This window comes from Schistocerca piceifrons, chromosome 1, assembly GCF_021461385.2.
Source record: "Schistocerca piceifrons isolate TAMUIC-IGC-003096 chromosome 1, iqSchPice1.1, whole genome shotgun sequence".
NCBI classification, from domain to species: domain Eukaryota; kingdom Metazoa; phylum Arthropoda; class Insecta; order Orthoptera; family Acrididae; genus Schistocerca; species Schistocerca piceifrons.
The window spans coordinates 123369018-123377137 of record NC_060138.1 but is presented as its reverse complement, the minus strand read 5'-3'; positions in this window follow the sequence as shown (position 1 = coordinate 123377137).

Genomic DNA, 8120 nt, shown 5'->3' with positions numbered 1-8120 from the left:
TCAATAATTCCACTCCCCAAACATTATCAACAACATCCATCTGCATACATTTCTTTATGTATGTTCTTATAAACACATCACTTCGTCTCACTTTACAATGCATGTCCTACCAACACACAGTCTTCACTAAGAACAGAAGCTCTTGCCAAAGGCACAGAGTGCTGTCAGTGATATTAACACAGTCTATAGCGCTGCCAACATACGAAGAAGCTACTTACATAGCCCCCCCCCCCCCCCCCTGAAAAAGGTTTACAAAGTGTTTTGGGCAGTGGCCAAAATTTTTATATTAACAATATCAAATAGAGCAGATGTGCACAAAGATTAAGTAATATGCTGTTGTTAATACAGTAAAGTTCTCCTCACAGTCCCTAAAGACATTCATAACCCATCAGAAGAGAAGTTTACTGCAAAAAGGCTGAGCAGTATATGAAAATGCACATGTAAGCAGTGCACAGCCATGCAGTTTGAAGAAGCAGTGTTGCCCTCCCTACAGAAACACAGTGCTGACTCTTGACATGAAGTTTTGAAATGATATCATAAGATTGGTAATGTACCACAACAGAGCAGACCCACAGCATTATCAGTTGAAGTCTTGAAGAATATTGGTAGAACTGGTGGGTCACCACACAGCAGACCCACTGTAGTCTTAGTAGAGAGTATAATAGTAGTGGGCCACCAAAGTTGCAGACCCACTGTAGACCTTCTAGAGATGAGCAGCAGCCATCCGTTGTGACACTAACACAGTCACATAATCTCTGTGATTTGACACATACAGTACTACCAACAGACAAATGTGTGCATTAAAAAGAATCCCCACTATTTACCTAACTTGGAGAACTGGCGTCTACACAATTACAATTTTACAGCATAAGAATACAATTACAAATGTAGAGAAAACATTATCATAGTAAAGAACATGATAATACAAATAACATTTGCAGTGATACAGGCTTTACAAAAAGAATAGAAATAAGCATATATATGAGTATTACAGGAATTATGACATAAGTAAATAAATGATAAATGGGAATATGAGTAAAAGATTAACTTGAAACATGAATGTTAAAAGAAAACATAACAGAATAAATAATGTCTGAACATCTCCCTAAAGTAAAGAACATGGTACAAAAACAGAGATTAGGTTTGAGGATAACAGTATTCCTCATCATAGTGAATGCAGCCTAGTATTAGAAGGAAAAAATTCTGTCAAATTTATCTTATCAGGTAAACACAAAGAGATAGGGAGAACACAGAGAGATAAAGGTACACATAAACATATCAGAGGGGTCTGTTTTCAAGTGTAAATGTGTCAGAGTGTAAGTGTAACATTTGAACCTGCAGTACTTGTGGTGTGCATTTTATACCTCTGCTTCATTTCTCTCATCAATAATATCCTTCATGCTCATGCTTCCTTTACTTCCAACCAAAACTACTTCATTTCCAACCAAAACTTCATTTAATTCTCACAGACCTCTCTTACTTCTACATTTGTTCCCACAAAAATCCTATCTAAGCATGCTATCTGTATTTGTTCTTTCAACAAGTGATTATAGTTCCATATTTTTCTTACCTCATCATTTGTTTTCAAGAAAATGCTACCTAAGCCTGTTGTCACTATACCCTATTTATATCTGTTCATTTCCTCTTTCAAATAATTGTTTCTCATTATGCAATACTCTTTGGTCCTCATAGCAAATTTTCTTATATGGCACACCACCTCTTGAGCTAACTTAAATCTACTGAGCTCAGATACATAAACTAGAGAATGAGGCAATGTAGCAGCACAAAAAAATTAACACAAACAACAATGACAAAGATGCAAATTGGCAAAGCAAGCAGCAGCATATCTAAATTAGTAAAGCAAATGCAACATTATAACTAATATATGGCAATATGCAGCAAACAAGATAAATAAATCAGTGGTAAAACTGGCTTAGTGCAGCATAGTAATACAAAATAAAATTCAGTAGGGCACTGCCTGACAAACAGCAGCAGCAAATGCAATAACTTATACTTAAACACGACAAAGCACAAGCAGAAAAAATGTTGCAGTAAAGATAGCAATGCAGATAAGGGAAATATATGTGTAAGTTTACAATAGCATGTGTGCATCTATGATCATCAAAACTATGCAAAGTGCCAGCACAAGGAACAAGATCTATACCGTCTCCGATGTAAAATGCATTGGTTCTACGTCACACCTTAACACACACACACACACACACACACACACACACACACACACACACACACACACACACACACACACAAAAAAAAAAAAAAAAAAAAAAAAAAAAAAAAAAAAAAAAAAAAAAAAAAAAAACAAGTTCTTGGAAAGGAAATTATGTATGTAGTTCTCACTATCCCTTCTCCTCCTTATCCTTCTTTCCTTTCCAAATGCTCTTTTTTAAGAATGTGGATCATAAAATTACTATTTAATGGATATGTTAACAGAAAGTGTTCACATTAGCATACATATTAAATTTTATTTTATGATGCCAATGCTGCAGCACAGCTAGAACAGATATCAATTAAAATAAGCAAATATGTACAAAGTAAAGAATAAAAACATCACTCAACAGCTGGTGGCATTTCATAAGTCAAGAAATTCTCTCAACTCTCATAGAGAGACACTTGTCATAATCACGTGTGTAAATGTAAGAATATTTCTTGTCAATTCATAAGCATTTCAGTTAGTAGCACAAACTTCAAACTTCAAAGTGTAATCATGTGTTTATAAGTAGTAGTGTATGTCATGTTTGTGGTGTGTTCTGCAAAGAAATGTCAATAGCAAGGTCAATAGCCTCTCATTCCTAGAGCTATGCGAGAGCTTGCTGGAGTGAGGCGAGCTTCAAAGCGGCTGAAGCAACACCAGTAAAGTTGAAAGGCAATGCAGCAATGGGTATATTTCAAGGTGGCTAGCATGCAGTGCAGCATAGAAGAGCATCACTTCAAGGTCACGTATACTCTTTACCAAAATATTCACGACAGTAGTTTCAGGTACAATGACAGTTTTTTTCTAAATGTGACAAAGCGTAGTAGTAACTTGAAGTGAATAATTTTATAGCAAAGGCCGAGTCAGAAAGCAAATTATTTCTCAATAAAGGGTTTTACATGAGAAATGTGGTGTAATCCTTACTTTTCTTAGTATGCAAAGATTCAACTTCAACACAATTATCATGCAGTACACATTGGATCCTGTAAGGTCCATTGTAAATCAGAAAGGATTTCTGACTCAAATGTATCTTCTAATGTGACAATGAATGGGATTTAATAAGAACTTTTTGACCAATGTGTAGTTTCTTTGCATTTGTCTTACTGTGTAGTTTTCTCCTTTTCTCCACAGTGTATATTTTTAAGGGTACAGGGTACTCTTCTGTCTCAATATTATGTAAAAATCAACACCCATTTCTTTCAAGCACTGTTTGTAATTTATATGCTTTACAAATTTTTTGTTGAATACAGGTAATGCAGCACACTTTCTAGACAAATTAAAAGTATTTTGAATATTTTTGAACCTTCTTTGGATTACTAAAAAATTTACAAAGAAATTGATGCATTTTTTCCCAAACTGCTTCCTCAAACTGAGGTACCATTTAATCCAATCCTGTACATTTGAAGGACACCAAGGTTTACCAGAAATGCATGACATGATGGCTGAGGTACTAGACCTATTTAATTCCACCTATTATGTATATTACAAGGATAAAAATATCACATCTTAAATTATAATTTTTATAATTTTTTCCTAATAAAATGTTATTTTTTATATAATTTAGTTGATTCTGTAATAAAGCTTAGGTCTACTGCATAATTATGGACTATTACAAGTTACAGAAAAAAATATTAGAGCAACACTTTATAAACTTTAGGAAATATTTATACCTTAATTCTGAAAAATAAAACATGCAGGAAATTGTGAATGAAGATATGTGTCCAATTAAACTGTGCCTCAGAACATTCCTGAAGCATAGTCTTCATCCTGCAGCATTTCTACATCTTCAAGCTTCCTCTTGGTATTCCTGTTAGCACTTCTTGCTTCTTTGGTAACTTGAAGAGCGAATCTTTCAGCTTCATGCACTCATTGTCTCTCACACGCAAGCAATTGATCTTCCATATTAGAGCCACATTTTATGCCTAAATTTCTCAGGACTTCCAACCTTCCTATCACTCCATCATCGAAATGTTACCACTGCATCTAGTACACCAACTTTTAAGGTATTTAGTCCTACAAAAACATTCTTGGGTAATCTTTCCCATACGCACTGGTTGAAACTTTCATTTGTATTCTGAGTGCCAAGCAAAACAGGGTCACTCACGGCTCTAAAAATTGGTTTCATTTCATTCAAAACAGACTCAGGTTGGTTGGTTGGATTAAAAGAGGGGGGAAAGGGCCAAACCATGAAGTCATCAGTCCCTTGTTCCAAGTAAAACAACGCCACAAGTGTGAGAATAGAACAAATGAGACTGACAATTCAAAACGATATAAAAGGGAAAATCACAAGAATAATGAAGGGCAACAAACATGTAAATGCACAAAAGGAGTCAAGGAAACCACAGAAACGCAAGAAATGGGATGAAGAAATTAAATCAAGAAAGCAGATTCCCTTGGCTGGCTGACCATGAGAATAAAAATGGAAAAGCCAGCCACTCTGCAACACATTAAATCCTCCACCCTAGAAGCACTAGGGTGGAGGACACACAGGGACAAAGGACATGCACTAAAACTTAAATCAAATGATAAAACCCACCTTCATGTATAAAACGTAAAACTAAATCAGCCGATGAAGCGAGTCCGGTAAACCAAGATTTCGTCGCTGGGCAGTCAAAGGACAGTGCACCAGAATATGGGCCACTGTCAACTGGGCACTGCACCGACACTCAGGTGGGTCTTCAAGGTGCAGGAGGTAACTGTGGGTCACCCAAGTGTGGCCAATGCGGAGCCAGCAGAAGACAACTGATTCCCTGTGAGAGGCTCACATGGAAGTCTTCCACACATTCATAGTCGCCTTAATAACACACAGTTTGTTGTGTGAACTGTTAAGCCATTCCATCTCCCAAAGCCGAAAAGCCTTATGGCATAAGTTAGAATGCAAGTCAGGTTCAGAGATACCCATCTCCAGAAGCAGTTTCTGCGTACCCTGTTTGACCAGCCTGTCGGCAAGTTTATTGCCTGGGATGCCAACGTGTCCTGGGGTTCAAACAAACACCACTGAGCTACAGGAATAGTCCAGGGCATAGATGGACTCCTGGATGGACGCTGCCAAAGGATAGCGAGGGTAGCACTGGTTGATAGCTTGTAGGCTGCTCAAGGAGTCAGTACACAGAAGAAACGATTCCCCAGGGCATGAACGAATATACTGATGTGCACGAGAGATGGCCACCAGGTCTGCAGTGAATACACTGCTGCCATCGGGCTAGGAATGCAGTTCAAAATTTCATCTGTGGACGTAGGCAAAGCCAACATGACCATGAGCCATCGAGCTGTTGGTGTAAACCACTTCAGAGCCCCGAAACATGTCAAAAATCGAGAGGAGGTGATAGAGAGCAGCAGGAGTAACTGAGTCATTAGGGTCATGTGAAAGGTCCAGGTGAATCTGCAGCCTAGGTGTACACCATGGAGGTGTATGCTGATGGACCTGGATGGGAGGTGGTAAAGGGAAGGACTCCTGTTCAGACAGAAGGGATTGTATGCGAACCACAATCGTTAGTGCTGACCTGGACCACTGATGCGGGAGATGAACTGCTGTGGGTGGAAAAAGGAGATGGTAATTCAGATGCTCAGGAGATCTACAAATGTGTGCAATGTAACTGGCGAGTGGTTGTGCACCTCAGATCTGCACGGGAGTGACTCCAACCTCCACCAGGACACTGGTCACCGGACTCATTCTAAAAGCTCCTGTCGCTAGACGAATGCCAGAGTGTTGCACTGGGCTGAGTACATGCAATGCTGAGGGCAATGCCAAACCATAAACCAGACTCCCATAGTCAAGGCAGGATTGAACAAGGGCTTTGTAGAACTGCAGCAGAGTAGAGCCATCTGCATCCCAGTTGGTGTTGCTGAGGCAGATTTGCCACTTAAGCTGACAAAGGTGAGGTAGCCAAGTTAATCTGGCATCGAAAACCAGTCCTAAGAATCAATATGTCCACTACAGTGAGTAGATCATCATGAAGATAAGGTTCTGGTTCCAGATGAATGGTACGACATCAACAGAAGTGCATGACACACGACTTAGCAGCTGAAAACTGGAAACTGTGGGCAAGACCCTTGTCTGCGCCTTATGGATGGCTCCCTAAAGGCGCCGCTCAGCAGCACCAGTACTGGAGTAGCAGTACGAAATGCAGAAGACGTCTGCATGCAGAGAGGGTAAGATGGACGGCTTTATAGCTGCCGCTAGACCATTAATGGCCACTAACAATAGTGATACACTCAATACGGAGTCCTGCGGGACCCCTTTCTCCTGGATATTGGGGGAACTATGGGAGGCTCCAACTTGGTCATGGAAAGTATGGAGCGATAGGAAATTCTGGATAAAAATCGTGAGTGGGCATTGGAGACCCCACCCATATAATGTGGCAAGGATATGATGTCACCAGGTGGTGTCATACACTTTGCGTACATCAAAAAAGGTGTTGGCGTCTGCAAAAGGCTGTTTGGATGGCAGACTCGAGGGACACAAGATTATCAGTGGTAGAGCGCCCGTGGCGGAAGCCACCCTGACATGTAGCCAGTAGGCCACGTGACTCCAGGACCCCACCCAACTGCCAACACACCACACATTCCAGCAGCTTACAGAGAACGTTGGTGAGACTGATGAGAGCTATCCATATCAAGCGGGTTTTTACCGTGTTTGAACACCAGAATGATGGTGCTCTCCTGCCATTGCAATGGAAAGACACCATCGCACCAGATCCAGTTGAAGATGACGAGGAGATGGCGCTTGCAGTCAGACTAGAGATGTTTAATCATCTGACTGTGGATCTGGTCCAGCCCAGGAACTGTGTCGGGGCAATGTGCATGGGCCGCTGAGGAGCTCCCACTTCCTAAATGGGGCGTTATAGGGTTCACTGTGGCGTGTAGTGAACGAGAGGACTTTCCTTTCCATCTGCCGTTTGAGGGTGTGAAAGGCTGGGGGATAGTTCTCTCACGCAGAGACTCGAGCATAGTGCTCAGCAAAGTGCTCGGCAATTGCGTTTGCGTTGGTACATAACATGCCATTGATAGTAACACCAGGGACATGTTGGGTTCTCGTACCCAAAAAGACGTCTGCTCTTCGTCCAGACTTGGGAAGGTGACATATGGCACCCAATGTACCTCTCCCACCACTCGTGTTTCCGTCGTTTTATGAGCTGGTGTAGACAGGCACGGAGCTGCTTAAAGGCTATCAGATGCTCTAGGGAAGGGTGTCGCTTATGTCACTGTAGAGTTCGCCGACGGTCTGTAATTGCCTCAGCGACTTCCAGCGACCACCAAGGGACCGTCTTTCGCTGCAGCACACTAAAGAACGAGGGATCGCGTTTGCTGCCACAGAAACGATTGTGGTAGCCACCTCCTCAACCATTACATCGATGTTACTATGTGGGGGAGAGTCGACAGTGACATCAGTGGTGCAGGTTTCCCAGCATGCCTTGATTAAAGCACATCTGGGCAGGCTTCCATGGGCCGGTAGTGACAGGAAGATGGGGAAGTGGTCACTTCCACACAGGTCATGTGCTCTTCAGTGGATAGATGGGAGAAGTCCTGGGCTGCTAATTGATAAATCAATGGACGAGTAATTACCTCGAGCCACACTGAAATTTGTGGCGGCCCCAGTATTTAAGAGGCAGAGGTCGAATTGAGACAGTAAAGTTTCGACATTTCTGCCTCGGCCGGTAAGCACGGTGTCACCCCACAAAGGGGTTACGGGCGTTAAAATCTCCCAAAATTAGGAAACGTTTAGGGAGTTGATCAATCAGTGCAGCTAATACATTCAGGGGTACTGCACCATCTGCCGGAAGATATACATAACAGACAGTTATTTCCTGTGTTGTCTGTATTCTGACAGCCACAGCTTCAAGAGGGGTTTGAAGAGGCACAGTTTCACTGCAGACTGAGTGTAGGACATAAAAATAAAATGCAC